At 31.5% G+C, this 23,617-nt stretch overlaps 3 long non-coding RNA genes across 3 annotated transcripts; all 3 read left to right on the forward strand.

Annotated features, from left to right (window-relative positions):
* Positions 1 to 706: 706 nt before the first annotated feature.
* Positions 707 to 13,543, forward strand: LOC136271709 (uncharacterized). Its single transcript, XR_010709655.1, has 11 exons — positions 707 to 834; positions 1,082 to 1,159; positions 1,313 to 3,922; positions 4,043 to 4,107; positions 7,508 to 7,633; positions 7,765 to 7,836; positions 8,154 to 8,229; positions 8,419 to 10,367; positions 12,362 to 12,426; positions 12,509 to 12,649; positions 13,077 to 13,543. It is a non-coding gene; the product is annotated as an uncharacterized lncRNA (long non-coding RNA).
* Positions 13,544 to 13,681: 138 nt separating this feature from the next.
* Positions 13,682 to 14,694, forward strand: LOC136271152 (uncharacterized). Its single transcript, XR_010709000.1, has 3 exons — positions 13,682 to 14,175; positions 14,402 to 14,463; positions 14,552 to 14,694. It is a non-coding gene; the product is annotated as an uncharacterized lncRNA (long non-coding RNA).
* Positions 14,695 to 20,041: 5,347 nt separating this feature from the next.
* On the forward strand, positions 20,042 to 21,663 carry LOC136271171 (uncharacterized). The gene is made up of 4 exons (XR_010709031.1): positions 20,042 to 20,802; positions 20,896 to 21,033; positions 21,242 to 21,292; positions 21,390 to 21,663. It is a non-coding gene; the product is annotated as an uncharacterized lncRNA (long non-coding RNA).
* The last annotated feature ends 1,954 nt before the right edge of the window (positions 21,664 to 23,617 follow it).

Here is a 23,617-nt window from a genome sequence, read left to right on the forward strand (position 1 = left end):
AAAAACGTTGACACTTTTTCTCACAGCAAACATTTTTCTTGCATTTACATAGAAACAATTAATCCCCCTTTAAAGCATGTACAAATTTGATATACTTAAATGAAGAGTGAAATTGAAGTTATGGGTATACTTACTTTCTTCCTGCCCCCTCCCATCCCGACGAATTAGACGTTTCATGAATATCGAATTTGACTTTTTTTCACTTTAATTTTTTTTAAGTCAAATTGTTTTTTGGATGAGTCCCCCCCCCATACCTTATGAAACACGGACACATATACATGCACACATGTAATTTCATAGGAGGGGATTTAGCTTTTGATATATATTACAATATATCAGTCTAAATTAATGTTGGCCTTTTTTCAAGGTTGTTGATTTGTTAAAAGGACTCTTTGACAGTATATATAATGAAATCGACGCTGGAGGCTTTCATCAATATCTGTGAAACAACCCATATTATATATGATAAAAACACTTTAATTGTCATTCATTAACAGAAAGTCGACGTCGTTGTAAAAATTAATATTTTTATATTTAGACAAGACAAAACAACAACGTGTTGTCTGGGATATGTTTGGAATGAGACTCTTGGAAAATGTTCAGGTACTAACAAGTTTTTTTTTAACCTTTGATGTAATCAACATTTTTCAAATTAAAGATTTTGATAATGAGCATTTATTCTCCGCTTTATAAGCCTGCAATGATGGTTATATAGGAAACACTGTAGTACAAAGTGTCCTGGACTGCACTATGGTCAAGGATGTCGACTAAAATGCGATTGTACCAAAGATCAATGCAATCATATAGCTGGATGTTCAAAGTCTTCATCAGAAGGTATGGTTTTTATTCATTGTGTATACCTTTTATATTTTGGTACAAATGATAGGACATGGTTTCTGTATTTGTAAAAAAAATTATTGTCTTAACTGAACAGCTGTAGCGATTTAAATTGCTAGTATTTGGATGATTCTTAAATGTTAAACAACTCGATGATCTTAACAGAGATTAGGATTTTCGGTGGGTTTTACAGTAACTGTTTTATTGGTTAAATTCCTTTTGTTTTGAAGTTTTTATGTTTTAGGCATAATGAGTCTACCTATTTTACCATCGAAAACGATTCGAGTTTTAACCATCAAATCGTCAACATCTAAAGTAATTGGTAAATATTGCTACAGGTTTTTGGTCTTAGGAAGGAAAAAAACAAAACCTTTAAAGCTATAAATTAAACTGAATAATACAAATATAATCTTAAGTATATTATTTCAGGAATCAGTACGAAAGAAGATTAACGAGTTTTCTTTATATTTTACAGATAATACATCCAACGCTGTTTCCACAGAAAACAAATCAAAACAACTTGGTAATTCCTCATCACTACTTGTCATGTATTATGCTATTGTTAGTCTTGTGTTTATTGCAGCTTTTCTTCTCGCATTGTACATCGTTTTGTTTTTATATTCTAAATATTAAGATTAAACGTACATATGCTTACATGTGTACATTGATTATTTTTACATGAAAATTAAAATTATAATTGTAATTAACTTTTGGTGGAAAACGAGATACTTCATTTTGTAAGTTTTAGACATAAGTATATTACATTTTTTATATATAATTAACATGTTACACGTTACATACTTACATGTACTCAAAAAGTAATCATGATGCAAAAAAGGGAAAATCTTCCCTTTTATGTGATTTCTGCATGGTTTTAAAAATGCTTTAATATAAAGAAATACAATCTAACAATATCTTCACAAACATTTTATTTTAATTTAATTTTTAGAAGAAAATGTTCATAATTTTACCACACGCTTCTCGGGGCAATAAGTCAAGACGATATCATAACGACACCAGTACTATTCCATATACATGTAGATCCTCGAGATCTCTGTTCCACCATGCCCACTCCTGGCGGGTGCCCTAGCCAAAGTGTTTCCATAATGTCTCCTCTACATGGGGAGTAGCCCGTGTCCCAGTCTGTATAAAAGAAGGAGGCAGAAAGACAGCTTCCGAATGACTACACTTTCATTCAGATATAACAATTTGATATGACATTTTAACAATAAATATCAATATTAATTACAATGACATTTATCAACATTAATATTTATTACAAAAAGCTCAGAAAATAAAGTTTTATTTGAACCCTTTAAATCTATTAAACTTACTTTTAAGAATGTGCGCAAGCGTTATAATTTATCTTACCTGTATAAAAAGAGGAGGCAGGAAGATAGCTTCCAGATTACTATCGGAGATGTGTGTTTCCCGCACCCCAATTTTATGCGCACGGACACTGCGCTACAACATTTTCCTCCTAACTAGTAAATGCGATCAAGGGCATACTAATGATCTGACGCACCTTGGTCAGTAGTAGCATTTTACCTATTCTTCTGACCCGGCGTCGACAGGCTCATCACTGGATTTAATAACACATTTTTCCATGAACATAAACACACGCTATCTACGAATATAACGCATGTATTTTAATCATTTTCTATAGAATTTCCGTTATGATACTGACCGAGACTTTCGTAATCAATGCCTCTACAGAAACGCACAGCTACTTTTTTTAACCGACCGCCATCTAGAGGCCGGTAATGAGCAAAATCAACAACCAGCTTTCATCTGTTTCCAAATTTTAAGCAAACCGCTGATATGTTTGACGAGCACACTGTAATTAGGAGCGATTAATTTGGTTAAATTTTATTGAAATACAAATATTTTACTTTACAATTAATCGCTTCCGAGCCGATATTTTTTATGGATTTTACGAACCTAGGCTCAGATGTTACACATTTTGTGCAAATATAAAATGTGACACTAGCATTATAAAACATCTCTTGTATACATTGTTTTAAGTTTGTTTTTCTTTTTTATTTCGAACAAGACACTTTGTGTTAAGCTGTCTTTTTTTAATTTATTCAAATTTGCCACATTGAGTCGACAGTCGATTACATGCATATCTGCTTGCGATTAATGTCGAAATCACACTCATATAATTAGTATGTTTGAAATGTTTTACGTTTAGTTAGACCATGTAGAAAAGAAAGAACTTTGATCTACTAAACGACAGTAGAAAAACGATTTTACGAAATTTCGGAATTTTGCAGAGAAGAAGTTAACTCCTTGTCACTTTCTTCGCTTTCCATAAATAGTTTTAATGTGTTTAAGTTCCTGACTACTCTGATCAAGTTCTGCTTCAAACATTTCTGCTGTTACTTTACTTAACATGGTATGCTATTACTGCTCAGCAATTTTCCTATTTGCTCAACTTTCATTCTGGTATACAACAGGAAAAAACGATTTTACCCACAAAAAACAAATGGTTAGAAAACTTTTACAAAATGAAATATGTTTTGTTTTTCGTTATACAATGTAACTTCAAATTATGTAATATATCATATAAATGTTCAAGGTTTCAAATCGATTCGTTTAAATAAAGCGCTGGTTTCCTTCTAATGCGCTGGAGCGTTATGGAAATTTATTCAATTAATTGGAAAGGAATGGGAAGTATGCAACAACTTTGGGGAACTTGAAATGTACTTGTAATGGATAGGATCGTTTACTAATAAAACACTTTTCAGATCGAGTGATTTTGATCGACTCTGGCGTCAGTAATTTGCATAATTTATTCCCCCTAATATGCTGTAAGCTGATTTCGGTATACAACTGAATATGTTCAGGAAATCGTATCATTGACATCTACTTTGACGATCTATGTAGAAAAGGAAGTGAACAGGACATATGAAAAACTTTGAAATAAATTACAGAAAGTTACTCACTTGATAATATGTTGCAGGGAATTAATTTTTTTTTATCTTGTCTTGAACGAAACTATGAAGTCGTCTGTACTGGTAATGAAAGTAGTGCAGTTTATTTTCTTGTGTATTGATACCTTACATGCGAATGTCTGCAGAAGGTGAGATATATATTTTTGAAATTTCAAATTGTAATTTAAACAACTGTTACTGAATATATGCATGCATGTACATATATGAAAAGATATACCAACACTGTTTTTCTTTTTCTTTTTTATCAGTACGGGAGGAATTGTTGAGTGTTGTCCTGGGTATTTCTGGAATAAAATAGAAAATAGATGCATAGGTCAGTTTTATGTAATATATTTAACATATCTTTTAAATCCAAATTCCAAATGTTGTTTTTAAACAAATGAACATAAAAATCATGCATCTTTCCTCGTGTAAATATCAATCTTAACTAGACACGATCTCGTTGCGAGCAACGAGGAGGTCTTCCGTCCGATTTTTAGAACAGGAAATGACCTTGCCTTTTATCATCATCAACGAAACATATCAGGAAATGCAGATGTGATCTAAAAGAGCGATGGATGAAGGATTATACACCTGTAGGATCCTTAATTTTAAGGACCAGTCCCATTTTATTTCATATTAAATAAGAGGTCTTTTGACTTAATAACAGGTCTAATAACCTGTAATTAAAAGAAACCGAAGAAAAAAAGAGGGCCTTCCTTTGTTAACGGAAGACCCTAATAACAATAAGAATAGAAGGGTCTTCCGCTGAAGACGGAAGACCCTAATAATAAAAGACTGTTTTTGTCTAAATCTTAATTGAAGAGTGTTTTTCAACTTGTACTACAGTCCAACAACCCTTTTATGTTGATTATTTTAGTTAGAAAATTAAATAAATAGCAGAGAAAGAAATAGAGAGAAAGAACAAATCTTGGCTCCGGCGAGATTAGAACACACAGCCTTTGCAGGTGTCTCAAAACATGGCTGACGCGAAATAATTCCCGAATTTGTGTTTGAATTTGGGGCGTTTTCGCCCGGGAGAAGAGCTGAGTTTTTGTATGAGATGAAAAACAAAGTGTAAGATGTCTGACTATTTAGGTTTGGTAACAGTGCGAGGTCATTTGAAATATTGACGCGTGTTTTTGTCTGGAGGGGGGTGAAAAGACCCGAGCTTGATTTTCGTCGTAAATAAATCGAAAATAGAATTTTGAGGTGTGGATCTCGGATTCGTGTAACAACTATTAGGGGAAGTCCTAAAACAATGACTGATGCAGTTTACCAATGTATTTCAGTGTTGAGAATTTTTGTTCGTGTCGTTTACTATTATGTTTGACTGTTTTATTTCAGCAGGATTGATAGAATCTTTATAAAAATAGAAAAAACGAAATCAGTAACACGTAAATTTATTCGGTAAAAATTTGATGCAGTAATTTCCACAGTTCTAACATTCATAAGTAGTTCACACGCTATCGTAGATTCAGACTAAACGGAAAAAAAGAAATATACATGCAACAGAAATATTACGCGGCTGCACAGGGGCCAAGTCCATTTCAACATTAATTTCAATGAAACCATAAATAAAGAAAGAGGTCGAACTCTGACCCAGATAGAAAACTACCAGCTCGCTTCAAAATCCTAAAAAATCAATTAATCTTTAAAACACTCGCAACGTGCATGTATTTTTCATAAAAGTAATGTCTGAGATACACTCCTGCCGAATTTTAAGTTGATGGGTCTTACAATAGGGGAGATATACGCATTATTCTCTCGAAGTCGCCAGTTTATTTTTACTCGGACATTTACCGGTCCAGAGCTCACGATGGGATTTTGCCTATGACAACAGCAGTATTGCAACAAGTCGAGAAACATTTGCAATAATCTTTTAAAATCTTACATCAAACGCAATTTATGGATTTACTTTTTACTTTTAAAGTTTTCACAAATAAAATATATAAAATGCCATAACATTTACATGCTAAACACTACATATGTATGACGAGAGAGAGAGAGAGAGAGAGAGAGAGAGAGAGAGAGAGAGAGAGAGAGAGAGAGAGAGAGAGAGAGAGAGAGAGAGAGAGATTAATCAGAAATCGATTTGATCAGAGACATAAATAACATTTACGTCTCTGATTTGATAAAGAAATTTATAATTGTTTTATCTGCTTTTTCATATGAATTATATTTCTTTTTTTTCTCAAGTTTTTCTTTGCCGACAATAACTGCATAATAAAAAAATTCTGGTAAGTCAGCAAATAAAATAACCTACATCATTAAAAATATAGTATGATTATTTATTCCCCATTTTCCCGAATCCAAACGATACCCAAGTGTTATGTCTAAATGACCAATGTTAAGCATTCAGTTGATAATAAAAATCGGTTTTTTTTAATCCCAGACAGTCAATAGATTTGTTATTAAATCATTGAACAGTGAATTTCAAAAAATAACATCCGTAGACAATATCCCGTAACTAGAAAAAAATACGTATTTACTTTTTTGACGTCAAATGTACATTAGCCTCTAGCCTCATTACTCCATGTTACCTGTAGTAGATCTTTGAGAGAGAGAGAGAGAGAGAGAGAGAGAGAGAGAGAGAGAGAGAGAGAGAGAGAGAGAGAGAGAGAGAGAGAGAGAGAGAGAGAGAGAGAGAGAGAGAGAGAGAGAGAAAGAGAGAGAGAGAGAGAGAGAGAGAGAGAGAGAGATTTTAGTGTTCAGGAATTCAATATAAACGCAACATTTGTCAATAAACGCATGTATACATGCATACATGTACATATCTAAATGTTTGAATAAATACAAAACAACCTTTCTTTTTAAGCCATGTGAAATACTAAAAACGTTGGTGTATTGCTAAATGTTGTGTGTATACAATCATTGAAATGGCGGCATTTCTTTGATGCCGACAAAGCGATCCAGTGAACTCTAATGCGGTCGAACTGCAGGGGTGCTACGGCGGCATGTCTTTGATGCCGGCAATGCGACAATCGTCCGAATTTAGCGAGTAGTTGACAGAAAAGAGCTCTATATTTGTACTGAAAAAAGCCGCTATTATTTTATTTATGACAAAAAGAAAACGGAAAACATTCAAATCCATCATTATAAAGATAAAATCGTTAAACAAAACACAGTTAAGCAAGAAAAAATAATCGGCACTCGGGGACTGAACCCGGGTCGCCTGGACACAAGTCCACCACTCTAACGACTGAGCTACGCGGACTCTCGCTTCAGAACTTTGGAGCCCAAAATCTCGAGAATGCATGGATCGATTTTAAAACAGATTTCATATTCAGAGGTTTTTAGAGTGTCTCTATCGAATAGTAACATAAAAAAAATTCAAGTTCAAAAAATTGAAAAATTAAGGTTTTTCATTTCCTTCCGCTGACGACCGGAAGTGACGGCGGACGTTCGGATATGCGTAGTACACTGCGGCCGTTCACTCTCTACGATCTCTGAAAATTTGAAAGTTCTATCTTAAATACTTTTGGAGAAAACTTGTGAACAAGCAAAAACATAAAATCTTTAATATCTCGGGACCGGAAGTGACGACCAAAAAAATCCCACGTACTTTTCTTACAAATGTTGTCATAAACAAGATCTGAAAGTTTTATCAAAATCGGCTGAAGCGTTTTCGAGAAAACGTGGGAGAAAAAAAAAATAATAATAATAATAGAGGAAAAGAAACAAAGCAAAAACAATAAGGTCTTCCGTTTCCAACGGAAGACCTTAATAATCAGGATGCCGTGCTGGTATATTTGGACCACGTTGTGATATGCAATGTCCGTACCCACAATACGGACACAACTGCTTGTCAAAATGTTCCTGCACGGAGGATCATTGTGATCCCGCTGACGGTTGTCCCGGTAAGTCACGTGTATGATAAGTATAATAAGTATGTCAATGACTTTTTGAAAATTTTAATAATTTTAATAAGAATCATACAACAATACTAAACCAGCGAGATCTAAATGAAATACTGCTTTATTATTTTTAGATTGGACTAATAATTCAACAACGTTTCCACAGACCACAAACATTTTAATTTCATCTGTGAAGATGAACAATGGTATGCATTATTTTTGTTGTTGTTGTTATTTTGAAATATTTATCACAGAAATATAATTTAAAAAGAGTAATGACACAATCAAATAATAAATAAAAACGAATATATTTCACATTGTTTGACATACTCAGTACCTCGCCATTGCAACAATACCTCTGAATTATCGTTTACACTGTACATAGATTTGGACGGTCAAAAACGGTAATAAAATTAACAGAAACATATGTGTTTTAAATTTAACTTTATGAAGTTTGATTCATGATTCGTTTTGATTAAGTTTGTAATGTAAGCTAAAAATGTATAAACATCCTTGTTTCTAGATAAAATACACCCACTTAGTGGGAGGCACTTGTGATCCACAGCAAAACAGTCCACGATTTTCCTGTTATTACATGTGTAAATATAGTGTTTTGTAATTAGTGGAAATTGTATTTCTTTTTATAGTTCGTATCACAACTTATCACTGTTTTTTTTTAAAAAGAGATTTCATTCAAATTAATCAAAATATGATCCGCTTTTAAGTATTGAGTTCCTTGGGTAAATATAGCATGTATCATTTGAAAATGTTCATTTATTTTCTTATAGATCTTGATTCAATTACAAAAGATGTATCGACTCATTTCATCCACCATAATGATACTCACACCTGTCAAGGAATCAACACACAGAAGCATGGGAGCGCTCCTCTTTTCCGGAACATGCTAACGGCGATTATCAGTCTCTTTTCTCTGGCTGTATTCATGTGTATTTTATACACAGGATTAGTTCGTTACAAATCAAAGAACACACTTAATGGCCCATTATCAAAAAACATCATTTCTTATAATTCAGTATGATTGTAGTCATTGTTGATTAGTCAATATTTTTAAGATCGAAATTGTCAAAATTTAATTTGTATATCCAATTTTAAGCTTTGTGGCTCAAATATACAATCGTATATGGATATCTTTTTTGTTCAAGAAAGCGGCGTTAATCATATGAATTTGTGAATTAAGAAAAAGATTGTTTTTCTTATTTTGTTTACACATGTTCTATGTGAATTTTTGTATTGCATGCTTTTCTGAACATCATACACATAGGAATAACTCTACATGTACATGCACACAAGAACCATAGATATCGCTAATTTATCATATAAACAGATTTTTGAGAATGCAGTAAGATAATATAATAATGATTGCATAATCTTCTGAATATCCTAAAAATGTAAAATCGCCTGCGCGCATTAAAACATGTATATTTTTACGCTCCTTTCGATTTAAAATGGTAAAATTCTTTTTAAACGATTTTTAACGATATATGTAAGCTAAGCATTTGAACAACATGTGTTCAACGACATGATTTGTCTTGATATAAACGTTAATAACATTTTCATACCTTTGGACCAAAAAAAATTGATCGACTTGACAATCGACTTAAGTAAACATTACAAAAAATATATTTCTAAATAGGCGTTATTTATTTATATTTACATTGTCCAGTGTCTTTGCCTTTGATAACACTACGTATTGATTTTGTACTACATGTATATAACCTAAAACTTCAATTGACGCCAAATTTAGGTGCCAGCCAAGTTTGCTTATTTATATCTAAATATCTAATCGTACGATGGCTTAAAATTATACAAATATGAGAAATGAGAAATCATACTTTGAATATTATGAGGTGAGAATTTCGGTGGGGGCGTGATCGAATCTAGCATAGGTTGTCAACTTTAGCTGAAACAAATGTGGACAGTTAATTTGTATTTCTTTGAAGATTTCAAAATTTAACAAAAAGTAATTTCTCTAAATAAATTATAAAAAATTATACATTTTTTATTATCGATATAAATTTTTTTTATAACAAATCACGGAACAAGTGAGGTATACAATTACACGGAAGTGAAAAAAAAAGCTTTTTATTAATGTTGTAGACCAATTATGTTCTGAGTAGGCAAATTGTTGGGAATTATTAATTTTTAAAAAGGGTTGTTTTGTTGATATTTCGTGGATACGCTTGTACACATAATAACAACGACGTGGTGTAGAATATACATTACAATGTTGCAATCTTTTTTGGATAATATGGGGCGCCCACGAAAACCCTTCAAATGTTTGTACATGTATCTGTAAGCCATCCATTAGCAATAAATGATTAAAATCCCCTTGATTTGGAATTTTAAAAATCCAAAATTTAATAAAATATTAACGTAAAACAATGTACTACTTTTGAGATATAATACAATAAATTATTTACATAATTCATTGATTCAATTTCCTTACAAGTCATTATTTCCTAAAGTTTTGGTTTTTTGAAAATTAAGTGAAAACAAGGAAAAATATCTTGTATTTCTGAAATGTATAGCCGTAGTTATTTACAGTTTGAACGTGTCATATACATGTTAGTGCACAATATTTAAAATGTTAAAATAAGGAAAGAATAAAATATTCGTTCCATATAATTGATAGTCAATTTTTGCAAACAATGTTTCTGTTATGTTCAATATTTGTTTCTTATTGTGGTATTTCATCTTGTTCGGAGATATGTAAAGGGTAAGTTAGTTTTGATGTTAACTTTAATAACATTTCATACGTATGTGTAAAGATATATAATAACAACATTCGAGCTGAGTAAGTTTAAACGTACAGTACCAATCACACCCAACCTAACACCAGAGTAAACCCCAATTTAACTCCAGGTTAACTTTCAGGGTTTACTTGGGGTTTACTTTTTGGAAAATTGAAGTCCAGTTGGGGTTAACTTCGCGTCCACTTTGGGTCTACACGCAGTTTGCTTTTGGGGTCCTCATTCAACATTGAAATGTGAAGTAGACCCGTCTTTTACATAGTTACATGTATCATACTGTCATTCGGGCAAGGTCAAGATCACTGGCAGAAAAAATGAAAAATTTGTGTCCGGTCCATATCTTTCTTATCAAGAAACATTGGAAGTTCTTAATTCACAGAAAGATTGCCTATGACCAAAGGGTGTGTCATGACCTTGACCCAAGGTCATTTGGATAAGGTTAAGGTCACTTGCAGAATAAAATGCAAAATTTACGTCCGGTCCATATCTTTCTTATCGAGAAATATTGGAAGTTCTTACTTCACACAAAGATTGCCTATGACCTAAGGGTGTGTCATGATCCTTACCCAAGGTCATTTGGATAAGGTTAAGGTCACTTACTGAATGCAGTCCATATCCTTCTTATGGACAAATATTGAAGTTCTTAATTCACATAAAGATTGCTTATAACCTGAGGGTGTGTCATGACTTTGACCCAAGGTCAATTGTGGAAGTTCAAGGTCATTGTTTCAAAATGCTTAATTCCTATCTGTGTCATGTCTTGCATTAATGGAAATATTAGAAGCTAAAATTTGACACATAGCTTGCTCGTCACAGGCTACATAAAATTATTTTTAGATTCTCATCCCCGTCTCTCTGAAAATGGCCTGGCCCAGTGAAATTTTTTCTGAAAAAAAAATGTGTGGAAAAAAATTTTCGGAAAAAATCGGGCTCAGTATACCAATAATTCAAAATGTTTTAATTTTAAATGGCTGCTTGGCATGTGGATTTGGTTTAATTCGAGTCATGGTTGTTATCGTAAGGATGCAGATGTCCTCATGCATTAACAGTTAACTTAAAATAAAATGGAAATAAAGGATAGAATTTGGTTTGCTTACTCATATTAGCATTAACAGTTTTTAAAAAAATAGAGCAGTTGGTTTTTTTTTTTCATAGAAAATGGACAGTGAAATAGATTCATCCAATATTTTCTATAATTAAAGCAAAAATACATGCGTTATGATTTTTTTCTCAGTGGGGGGTATCAATTGTGAGCTTGCTCACAGGGCCTCTAGTTTCTGTAAGGTTTAGTGTGACCGGTACTGTAAAATGAGATAAAATTTTAATAAGACGCATTTTTTTCATCTCAACGGTTAAGGCTTGTAATTTTTTTATTTGCAATATGGTGTACTTTATTCGTTATTTCTTAATTTTGCACCATTCGTGTAAGTACAAGTTTAATTGATTATGTACTTTATTTATCATGTAGTTCATATATTACTGACCACGTGGATGTAATGCGAATGAGAATTGTTCAAGAGAATAAAAACAACAAACACAATTGGTATTTTTAAGTATTCAAATACAGCACAAAATTACAGCGAGATAATATTAATTTCCGTATTAATCCGTTGATGAAGATTTCAAATATCAACAAAAGTGATGCCTTTAAACTAGGCAATTAAATGAGAAAACACGGAACAACATACGGTTATAAGTACACGGAAGATTAAATACTCTTCATTTATACCGTAGTAAATTTGTGCGGAATGATTTTTTTTATAAATTGTCAATTCTTAAATGGGCTGCTCGGATGACCTTTTGTAAATTTGCCACATATACGAAACACAGGGTCTTAAAAAATATACAATACAATACTCCGTCAAATCTCTGTTTGATAGTTCCAACCATATATAATACATTAAAACAAATTTTCATTTAATGAAATACTCTTTAATATAAACAAATATTCTACATTTAGACATGGCGAAACAACAAAATGTTGCCTGGGATATATTTGGAATGAGACTCTTGGAGAATGCTTAGGTACTTACAAGCTTTCTTTTTACTATAGACATATTTAACATTTTCATTTTTTTTTAAAATGAACGTTTAATTCATTTTTTAGCCTGCAAAGATGGTTATATTGGGGAAAACTGTAGTGCAACGTGTCCTGAACTCTACTATGGTCAAGAATGTCGATTTAAATGCACTTGTACCAAAGATCAATGCAATCATGTAGCTGGATGTTCAAAATCTGTATCAAAAGGTTTATTTAATTTTATTAAAGCTTAACTTTATTATTTTGGTACGAATGACATTAAATATAATATAGTAATAGTAAAATAAGATTGACGACATAATCGCTGAAATTAATTGTATCGCAATCCGATTTATTTCTTTTTGCAATCAGTTTTACGTGTTTATTGCTTTCCATTAAAACACAAATAGTATAACGGGTAGAATGTGTTAAATTGAATATAATGTTCGTTGTTTTTTTGTATTTGTAGTATTACGTGATATATGTTTTTCCTAAAAACTCGGTTTCTAGAGTAAAAATCTTTATCAAACAGCTGGAGGGATAAAAACACTTTACATTACTTTTAAATTTTCACAACTTGTTGTTTTTTAAGTTTCGGTATTTTTTATTGCTATTCTGTATAACTCATTTTGTTTTGGGTTATTATTTTATGTAGGGACGATGAGCAATGTCACTTCACCATCGAAAACAAATCGAACTTTCAACATCAAATCATCAACATTTAAAGTGACAGGTAATATATCTACCACCATTTCCACAGAATTTAACCTTTGCACAGGAAAGAAAACTAAAGAACTTGGTTATTCATGACTGATTCACGGCATGTACATGTACTATGCTGTTATTAGTCTTGTGAGTGTTGCAGCTGTTTTTGTCGTGTTATATATAGCTTTGTTCTATTTAGCTAAACGTTGAAGTTAACTGTGCTGAAGTTTTTACATTGATCAATCAAAATCCAAGTTCTCAATTCAATCAAGAACTCCTCCTGGGCAACGGATCCCATCTCTATCTTTTTAGAGGTCCGGATTTGCTCCGCTTTAAATTTCTATTTTGCTATATAGATTTTTGAGACGGTTCACAGTTTGTTATTGTCATTTTTCATTGTAATAAATCATTTTTGAAAAGCAAGATAGTTGTGTAATTGTTATTCAATATATCAATATAACTAATATCAGAATTGTTGCACATACAATTTTACACTATTTAAGAGGTCCAAAGGTCTCTTCATTTTAATCAAATCAGGGGTTTTTAAGGTGTCAATATATAATAAAAGACGGTTTGTGTTTAAGCTCAGAAAATTGACTGAATGACAGAGCTTATTTCTGTGTACGGTTATTTTTTGATAACATTTGATCAATGACTTTTGGTGGCACTGGAACTTACCGAGTTGTTGAGTTATGAGACGTGTTCGTAACTGTTGGTTTAACTAATTTAACTGGCGACTAACTGCCTTTTTATGAGTTATAAATTTGTAATCTTGAAATTAAAAAGTGTTTGCAAACAAAGTGGGAAAGACACATTGACGTGCTAACCTAATTGTCTTGCTCTGCTCCACCGGAAGGAGACAATTGATATTTTTACACGGAAAAAACTGTTATATGTCTATCAGACGGGAAATAGACTCTACAAGGCAAGTTGATTGATAATAACTCGTGATAGGAATGAGTTTTCAAAATGTGTGGAGAAAGTATGGTCATAACAATGATTATATTCATTTTTCAACTTGGATGTTCCAATTCAAAGCTTTGTGAAAGGTAATTATAGTATTTTATTATCTTTTTTGCTAATTTATCTGTTTATCTGCCTATCGATAACAGTAATACAATTTGATATAAAAAAAAATACGCTCATTTCATTGAACCGACTATTTTACATGCCCAGTACATAATTATAACTTTTTATCAAAACGTTCAGTATATTATTGTTGTTTATATGCTGTCCAATATTTCAACATATAACGTGAAAAATAATTTCATTAAGATCCGGAGTTCTGGAATGCTGTCTTGGATATATTTGGAACAAGATAGAGAACAGATGTATTCGTAAGTTTTAACTCAAACAGACTGATTATTCATTATTTATTTGCATGCATATTCACTATCGCTCATATCTATTTGTTTTAATGTACAGCATGTGACAAAGGATGTATTGGACAAAACTGTAGTGTCCCTTGTCCTCCTCCATATTATGGTCAGGAGTGTGCGTCAACGTGCAACTGTACTGATAACCAGTATTGTAATCACGTACATGGATGTATACAACCACAAGGTAAATGTCATGGAATGATGATCCTTTCCTTTTTTTCTACATACTGTAATGATTTCATTTATATTCGTGGGCATTAATTTTTGTGGATTAATTGAAAATCACAGTTTGAAGGATAATTTGCCAATAATTCCAGCAATACATATTTTATTAGAAATTGCATCACAACGTTCACTTACATTTAATTTCGTGATTAAACTCAACAACGAAATCCACATTTTTTTTTATTTTACAATTGTTGATAAAAGCCACTATCAAAAGTAGCATACATTTGGATGTCCAAGTATATTAGAAACATTCGTATATCTCGCTCATGAAATTTAGTTTTTTATTTTATTATTGTTCTGAAAATTCAATATCCATATAGTTTTATATTTAAAGTATGCCTGTCAAAAAACAAAGTTAAAACCAGAGAAACACCCAAGTGTCACGTCTCTTATGTGTGGTGCAGTAGTTTGTCTGTTGATCATATCTGTAATTTGTTTCACTTCATATGTGTACATCAGATTCAGAATGAAACAATATTTAGATTTTCCACAAGCTTTGTAAGAACTAGTCTAATAAAATCGTTTCATATAAAGTAATGTATGTGAGTGTAGTCTTCATTAAGACATGTATATTTTTATATACCGGTATTTGTAGGTTCACTTGTAAGCAATAAACGTGGCAACGTGAAAAGGACACCTCTCAGGTTTTAAATATCGTAAACAAGCGCTTACCGCTAATGATACATCAGAACGAACACTTAAATTTTGTTCAAAATTAAGATTAAGATGATGTTATAGAACCCGGAATTTTTCTAATGTATAATTTTAGATTCATGTGTTAATTTTCACTTTAGTTTATTTGTAACTCTAAAAGAGTTCTATATGTAAAATATATTAATATATATACAATTATACTAGTCAATTGAAAACAATGTACTTGAATGTCTACATAGCTGTTTAACCAATACAACTGGACATTTTGCAAGTCATAGCAGATATTACAGCCCATTGCTAGAGCTATTTATTACTTAAATAGTTTTGTTTAGAAAAAAGAGATGTGAATTATATTGATACATATTATGTTAAGTTATTTAATGTTTAGTTAATTCATAAAGTAAATATACGGACCAAATAATCTTATTTTGACCAAATTGGAATGAATATGATGTCATAAATAACCTACTTCTTTCATGTATATACCATGTATAAAACTCTCATTCCAAAAATACCAAACACTATAAAGTCACAAACAACTTGTGACATCATTATTTGTGTTGTTAAATTGTTGCTATGAAAAACATATTTTTTAATGGCACCAAATAGTAATAAATATCCAAACAAGGTTTATAACAACACAACATAATTATGTAAACTAAGAACAAAATTCTGTTACATTTGATATCAACAACATTTCCATGATACATTATTAAAAAACAGAAGTGACAAAACACGAGACTTAATTTTCAGAATGCTAGAATATTTAAGTAAGGAAAGGTACAAAGAGTTTATTTGCTATAAATTAGTCTTCATTTATTAAGGTATCCCACTCCTCAATGTTCGTGTATCAAGACGTTCTTGAGAAGTATATCATTGAAATCGGTAGACGAAACATACTTAAAAGAGATGTCAGTTTTCAGCCCGTTGATTTATGGCCAATTTAATTGTACCTCTTTGCACCCAAAATGCTATTTCAGCCTGATTGGGTTGTTGTCATTATTTTTGATTAAGCAAACTTTTTTCTTGAAGTATTGTTTTTAATAATGCACAATGGTCACATTGAATAGAAGATTACGAAAACAATTTTTACGAATCAGCATAAATTTTTGTCTGACCTTTTTGCACTTAAAATAGACACTTTCTATATTATTTACAATTTGATTTGAATAAAAACATTTTGAATATCAAGAACTTTATTAGATTGATCAAGTTTGCCCAGATAAGTATTCAGTATCATTTTGACATAATAAAACATGGAGGTCAGTGATGGCAAATTTTAGATACATTGCTTCAAAGGTAAAATTCTTGCAAAATTCCGCTTAAAAAATTAAGACATTATATATATATTTGCATGATTTTATGGTACACATCTATCATTCTCTCAAAATTTAGTTTTGTACAAGTCACATAGGACTAAAAAAAACATGTCACAAACCTATCAAATGTAAAACATGTTAATAATGAATAAAGTATAATAAAAGAAAAGTATATTGAAAATTCATAAAATTGCTTGTTTCCAACATTTTGACTACCTTCCGCACGAAAAAATAGTTCCCCCAAACTTGTTTGTTTATTGATATCAAATATATTTTCTTTATGAATAATGTTTAATTATGAAATGATGATCTTTATGTGAGGTTTAAATTAATGATATCATATTCCATTAAAATATTATGGACATTTGCGCTATGAAATCAAAATGTGAGAAGTAAGATATCTTAATAACAATCTAGAACATTCATACAACATCCCATTTCTTTTTAAATGGTAAGAAACTATACTTATGTAGTATACTCTCTTCTCATTATATCGCGGGTTCCGTTGTATCGCGGTATGTTCCAAAAAGTAGGATTCCAGTTTTTTCCCGTCGCGGGTATGATAAGGCAACAAATGCGACTAAATTCCTCTGATCGATATGACGTCACAATAAGCAGCATGATGTCATATTTTACTCAGAAATATGTCGATTTTAACTTTATCTTATGGTTTAAATTATAAAAACTACAGGCATGAAATATCACTAAAAACTCTTCTAACTGAATATAGCTTCGATTTCTCTCTATTGCGTATAATTATCATTGATGACGTCACAAGCATGTTTAATAGAGAAGATCATGTCGGGAGACAAATCATCGGAATGCAGTGTAAACAATGCCGAAATAAGACTTATTTAATACAGATATCTAAGATTTAGATGAGTGTCAGTTAGGATTTATTCAGGATAATACAGGCATGGATATTTTGTTTTATCAGCGAGTGTTTTAAGGTAAGCAGATCGACATTTATATGGCTTGACCATCCTTTCCTCTGTCAATGTGTACAAAAAAGGCAAAAGTGTAACACTACCCCGGATATTATGAAAGATGACTTTGGTAAATATCAACGGTATTTGACCTAAACTACTTAAAAAGTGCTGCTAGAATCCTGTGCTTCGTTGTTTTAAATGAAAAATACGTAGTATTTTCAATGAAATTATAGAAGTTGAGAGGGTTTCCGATAAATATTTACAATATCTTTTTTGTGCGATTAACAATAGGATTCTAGCAGTAATACCAATAAACACGAACTAATTGCCAATCGGATTATAGTAACAAACATACAAATAAACTTCGGGGTAGTGTTACACTTTTTCATTTTTTGTCAAGGTAAAAAAGTGATCTATTTTTAACTGTCACGTGATACCATGGCTCGGCAGCTTCAAAGATCGAGTCGATTCCGAAGTAGAAAAATGATATATTTGGGAACACATTCACTTGGTATTCATATTCAGCACTGTTTTCATTGAAATTAACAGTTTTTAAATTGATCATAATTTTGACAGTCATTAAACTCGGAGTTGCCTTAACCTACCCGCGCTGATTTTCCACAAGGAGTTCATGCACCAACTTCAGGATGAGTGCAAAGAAGGTTGTCAAATATATCGGCAAATAAAATTTTTCTCACAATAATTTTTTTTCCTGAGAGAAAGCAAGTTCAAAAGTCCACAATGTATCTGATGAAAAAAACTAAATAAAAAGCATAATAGAATTTATATTTCATTCCCTAACCAGTTTAAGTGACTTTGCTTTCATGAAGAATCATATTTTATTTTTAAAAAATAAAAACTGTCCGTTATAACTAAACCAGGCTACCAAATTTCCAATGCCGCGATACAATGGAACTCTCTAATTTTGATGGTGAATAAGACTTGTGATTTAAAAATAGCACACACAAAAAACTAAGTAAGTTGGGAAATTGATGTTCCTCAGAAAAGCTAGTCTAATACAAGCTTTTTTAAACAGTATACTAATGACATGTGAAAATGATAACTTGGTATAGCTTTTTTTAGGGAAAAAAATAAGTACCGCGATATTATGAGACACCAGTATACAATTATTCATTTAATTAACATCTACTGTATAAAAAATATCTAATTATTGTCTATGTTTTCCTAGTTTCAATACTATATGAAATCATGAAAATACAGTATAATAATGTGTACGATATAACTAGTTCAATCACTTTTCGTTGATTTTCTTAATAAAAACACATATCTGTCATCGTAAAACAATTAAAATCAATAAAGGCAAACGTTCTCAGATTTGCTTTTAAAACTTCCTCTCTTTATCCCCGGAAAACGAACCTTTCACAGGAACAAAAATATATTTCCCAAAAAGATTTACATATAATGGGAGTATATATGTATCTATCGATACTACTATATTAAAATAACAGACTCGAATTTTTGGGCTTTAATACCGAGAAATCGGAAGAGTACTGTCTTTTGTTTTATAAAATTTAAACATCATTGGTACTTGAAGATTACCAATTTGTTTTTATTTTTTCTCAAACAAGCTTCGCTTCTTAATAATCAACGAAAATTCCTTTAAAAATCCCGAAATCATCTGGATTTTTTTATGCTCATGCGCATTACATTCAAGCTAGATCACGGGAGCTCTATAGTTTATGTTTCCACAATATCACATTAGCATGGATAAACTCAGAAATTATATTACAAATACATGTAAATTTTCATTGAAAATTTGTCATGCATTCTGTTCATAAAAGGAAATACGGGTAATAACCCTAACTCAGTGCATTTGATATGAAAAACCCGGGATTTTCGAATGTCAACATGGTGTGTAAATTCGAAACGAGTAATAAACGTTGGTGAAAAAGTGTTGAATTCTTCATTGATATGAATTAAATTTTTGGATGAAAGATATTTACAGCCTCAAAATGGTTTGTTATGAATAATTTAACTGTTATTTTTAATCCAGCTTCATTAATTTTCTGCAAAATCGATTTGGAGCGATTCTGCTTTTTTTTTTGCTACATTGCGGGTATATGGGAGGCATTTTATCTGTAGCGATGGCCTGTCCCGAGACACAGTAAGATTATTCAAACTAAGCATAGTGTAGTGAAATTAATAGTATTATTGTAGGCTAAAGCTTGGTTATGTAAATATCAACAATACGGTGTGTTGATGTATCTATTTCGTAAATGTCCGATATCACATGCAATGTCAACCTGTGCTTGCACTGGTCAAAGTCTAGTGTGTGTTTAATTTATTAGGAAATTCCCCCGGCTCCTCGCACAATTGATAATATTATCACTCGTGTTCTTGTCATGTCGTGTTGCAAAGCACAATCCGCTTTGATTTCCACTCTATATAATATCAAAAATGGCATATTTATAATATTATTTTAAAATGTGTTAATTAATGGTGCACGGGCCATATGCATGTACAGCAATTATGTATATATCATACTAATAAGGAACCATATTTAATTTACTTTTGCTTTTTAAGCATTGGATTCGTTCTATCTGACGATGAAATTGTTCTTGTTTATTTCTCTTTGGGTTGTTTCATCACATTCTGATCGTTGTGGCAGGTATGTTTTTGTTTTATATATTATACAACAGATGCATTAAAGCAAACGTTCTTTGGTAACAAAAAAAGAGATATACAAATTTCAGTTTTGACACTCCTTTTGCGCCTAAAAATCTCGTTTTGCCTCGTATTGCAATCATATTGATTTATGTTTATCAAAATATTGATTCATCAAGATATGTATAGGTCAGTTTTCTGACCTGCTCGGCAATTGCAAGTTACAATGTAGTACTGGAGACGCAAAAATAAATAAAATGCATGTTTTTAAAACAAAAAAACCCAGTATTGAATGATTCTTAAATTAGATACTTTATATGAAAACTCTTAGGAATGCATGTATTATATGTTGTTTTGATTTTACCTGACATGACATTATTGGATATTGTATAAGTTATAATACGGTTTCATCTTGTTTTGAAACCATTGATGTGCTATTTCATAATGTAATTGAGAGCTCAATTTACTTTTATAAAATGTTGTAAGTGGATCTGAGTGTTGTACTGGATATATCTGGAATGAGACGGCTGGGGAATGTACAGGTACTTGAAGTTTTCTTGAAACAATCGATGTACTGAAACTGATAAAAAGGTGCTAATTCATAATTATTACTTTCAATGCTTACATGCACACAGCTTGCAAAGATGGATTTTTCGGGGATAACTATACACAGTGCCCTGAAATGTATTTCGGACCAGTCTGTGGATTAAAGTGCAATTGCTCCATTGACCAATGTCACCACATTACTGGATGTCAACAGTTTCCTTCAGGAGGTAGAAATCTGTTTTATGTTAAATGCAACTAATAATAACAACACATATTTTTTTACTGAATTTATGACGCTTGAGATAACAGTAAACTCATAGCACGATATTTGCACAGAATGTTTCAACCCAATACTTTTATATAAATAGTGAATAGAAATGAAAAAAAAAATGTCAGGAATATAAAATAAATAATGATAATAAACTATTTTTGTAGACCAGTCGAAAACAACCATGTTACTAGCGCACAATGTCCCGGCATCAACAGGTAAATCCCCGACATCTGAAGTATTAAATAATGACTTGTGGGAACGTTTTATTAGTGTTAAAAAACACATGGTACGTTTTTTTTTTATTTCTTTTAGATAAACTAACAACAACAGATCGTCACATATATACACGGAAGGAAACACAACGCTATGGTAATTCAACATATTGGTCTGGCACGTACGATGCTTCAATTTTTCTAGCGATTGTTGCAGCTGTTCTGTTTGTGTTATACTTGGTTTTGACGTTATACAGTAAAAAAAACAATTTGTCACGCAGAGTATGCAAACTAATAACTCTGTTCTGTGGAAATGCCATAAATTAGATAAATATTTCTTTATAATTTTAATATCATAACAATATATCTTTGCTGATGTCCTTTGACCTGTTATATCTGAGTATTCGTTGAAAATAAAATTCTTAAAAATCTTTGTGTTACTAATTTTGATTAGTTTTCTGACTAATGATTGCCAATAACAATTCTCTATTTTTGTATGTGTGTATCATGCAAATTAAATAAATGATAGAATTAAAGTGATTGGCTTGTGTTCAAGATATTCGTAGAAATCAGCGATGAATATTCATTGACCTACTTTTTTGAACGTGAAAAATAGCACTTCAATGATAGGTCAATAACACACAAAAACACACAATAGATGGTTTTTCATTATCATCAGTGGAACATTTTTTTTTACTCTTAGTAAACGTATACCTTATATGCAAAGAAAATACCAATTCCTTCGTTTCATATTTGACTTTTTTATTTTTATTTCCTAGAATAACATTTTCATAACTTAACCGCACGCTCTCTCTCTCTCTCTCTCTCTCTCTCTCTCTCTCTCTCTCTCTCTCTCTCTCTCTCTCTCTCTCTCTCTCTCAGCAATACTGTGTTGCCTGGAAAAAGCGCCAAGCTGAGGAAGATTTTCGTAGTAAATCCGCACAGAATAAAAGCTACTTTTACTTTCATATCATTTAATACAATATGAGCTTTATTTTTTTAGAATTTTTTTTGCTGTAAAATCCTGCGAATATGATAAGTTTGGATATAACTTAAACTTTTCATGATAAAGAAGGTTGGAAAAAATCATTAAAGATATCTCTTCTAAGGAACATATAGCAAATCAATTTTTGTACACGGCGACAATAATTCAATTTTGCTCCAATTAAGGCTCCTTAACGGCCTTTTTTTGTACGAAATTTAAAAACCAAAATGATGATAGTTTTGTCATTTAAGTAGAAAATAACATTTTCGTAAAAAAAAATTTCATAATGAAAATTGCAGCTCATATTGCTTTAACAGTATTGGGCTTGCTCAATAGTTAGCGTAAGTCTGAATCAAAGTTTTCAACATACCACTGATACGTCTAAACAATCATATAAATACTACTATATTAAAATAAAAAAAACTCGAACTTTTGGGCTTTAATTATGACAGATAGGAAGAGTACTGTCTTTTGTTATCTGTATTTTTAACATCATTAGTACTTGAAGATTACTACTTTGTTTTTATTGTTCCTCAATCAAGCTTCGCTAATTAAAAATCAACCAAAATGCCTTTAAAAAATCCGGAATTCATCTGTATTATTATTATACAATCTTGCGCATGTGCATTACATTCACGCTAAATCACGGGAGGCTCTTTAGTTTATGTTTCCACATAATGTTTGCATGGAAAAACCCAGGAACGATAATACAAACACGTGTAAATTTTCATTGAAAATTTGCTATACATACTGTTCATCAAAGAAAATACGGGAGACTACTTATCCCAGTGCATTTTATATTAAAAATTCCGAGAGTTCCGAATGTCAATCATGGTGTGTAAATTTGAAGAGAGTAAAAAACGTTGGTAAAAAGTGTTGAATTCTTCATTAATATGAATTAAATTCTTAATTGAAAGGTATTTACAGCCTCAAAATAGTTTGTTATGGATAGTTTGACTTTTATAGTTTTAATTGCAGCTTCATTAACTTTCTTCAAATTCGTTTCGGAGCGATTCTGCAATTTTTGCTTCACTATGGGTATATGAACGGCATTTTTATTGTTTTGAAGGCCTGTCCCGAAACAGATTATTTTAACTAAGCAGATTGTACTGAAATTAATAGCATTTATTGTAGGCTTAAAGCTTGGTTATGTAAATGTCAACAATACAATGTGTCGATGTATCTATTTCGTGAATGTCCGATATCATATGCAATATGTCAACCCGTGCACGCACCTGTCAAAGTCTAGTAGTAATGAAAATTGATGAAATTGGTTAAATTTTACGAGAAATCATTTTTTTTACTGTCTGTTTAATTGCCGCCGATATTTTCTTACGGATTTT

This window comes from Magallana gigas, chromosome 9 (assembly GCF_963853765.1).
Source record: "Magallana gigas chromosome 9, xbMagGiga1.1, whole genome shotgun sequence".
Taxonomy (NCBI): Eukaryota; Metazoa; Mollusca; class Bivalvia; order Ostreida; family Ostreidae; genus Magallana; species Magallana gigas.